At 40.3% G+C, this 1,446-nt stretch overlaps 1 long non-coding RNA gene across 1 annotated transcript; it reads right to left on the bottom strand.

Annotated features, from left to right (window-relative positions):
- LOC139475121 (uncharacterized) lies at positions 1-832 on the bottom strand. Its single transcript, XR_011654012.1, has 3 exons — positions 718-832; positions 472-537; positions 1-73 (listed from the first exon to the last, which is right to left on the bottom strand). It is a non-coding gene; the product is annotated as an uncharacterized lncRNA (long non-coding RNA).
- Between the last annotated feature and the right edge of the window lie 614 nt (positions 833-1,446).

Raw genomic sequence — 1,446 nt, 5'->3', positions numbered from 1 at the left:
GTCCATACTCTATTTGTTACACGGATAACAGATGAGTTGAGCATCTTGTGTTCCGCTTGTCAGCACGGTTATTCTGAAAGCGAAAATAAATATACAATTAAAAAAACGATCATATAAGAATGTACACAAATCGTCTATTATACAGTGTGCGCGTGCGTGTGTGTGTGTGTGTGTGTTTATTTGTGTATCGGTGTGTGTTGGTGTGTACAAGGGTTTACAATTCAATTGAGAATTTCCGGTGAATACACAATAGCTATTGAGGATTTCATTTCCACCTCAGCGCCTGACCCAAATTATCAGTTGCTAAATCATTGGTATGGCCTATCGTCAGGAATGTACAAATAGTGTAGGTAAAAAGGTGAGGTGAGGTGAGGTGAGTTGAGGTGAGATGTGTGTGTGTGAGTTGAATCATATGCACTTTGCATGTGCATATGGATTCTGCAACTTTGATGTTGGGGTTAAACGTCTCACCTAGATCGAGGTCTACAGTTTCCCGGACTTGACGTTGGTAGAGGCTGATGTCTTCCTTGTCTGCTTCTGGAAACACAAGAAGGTCTTATTGCTATGTATGCCAGGAATAGATGGGCCTATTGTGCAAATTTAGTATGTCGACGATGATGACACTGATGATGACATTTCTATATATTTCTACTTAAAGTGGTACTTGAAGTCAGAAGGCTCGTGACTCTTCTACAGGAGAGTGGTTATCTCCCTTACCTGTGATGTAACCATCCTGGACAAGGTCCTCCACGTCTCTGGTTGCCAGCACCATCATGATCTCGTCGTCACTGACTTGACCGTCGCCGTCCACGTCAAACTCGCTCACGTCGCGTTTACCTGGTGATGGAAATAAGTACAATTCTATTTTATAACCTCCCGACAAGTGTGGTCAACAGCTAAGGTAAGATGTCAAGTAGCCAGACTATGCGACACACTTTGGAAGTTCTTACTTATCCTATCTTTCGAAGCATAAGTTGCGACCTATCCCAAATTATGTACGTTTATAACGACGGTGTTGAAAGCTCTTCTTATTAATGATATTTAGTTCTCAAATAGTTGCTTTGACATCCAAGGTATTCATGTAGATAGATAGCTCCCCACACAAACTCATTCACCTGGACGCCGCTCGACATCTTTGTGGATATTCATCCGTTTTAATCTTACCATAAGTTGTCACTTATCGCAAAATATATAGATTATATATTATTATCACCTGGATGCCGCTTTTGGTTAAACAACGAAATGGAGCTTGAGAAGACGTTCATACAATATTTGACCCTCACTCTATGAACGTTTATACTCCAATGAACTCACTCAAAGTGAAAGTCAATTATGATTTGTTATATCACTATTTTTCAAGTCGAAGGATGTCGAGCTATATACGATTTTTATGTAGTACGTGTGACTTCATGTTTACACTGACAGCCATACAACTACAAGTATCAC

This window comes from Haliotis cracherodii, unplaced genomic scaffold (assembly GCF_022045235.1).
Source record: "Haliotis cracherodii isolate W230 unplaced genomic scaffold, xgHalCrac1.p SCAF_3, whole genome shotgun sequence".
In the NCBI taxonomy this organism is placed as follows: Eukaryota; Metazoa; Mollusca; class Gastropoda; order Lepetellida; family Haliotidae; genus Haliotis; species Haliotis cracherodii.
Note: the sequence above shows the minus strand (reverse complement) of the source record. Positions and strands in the feature narration are given on the sequence as shown.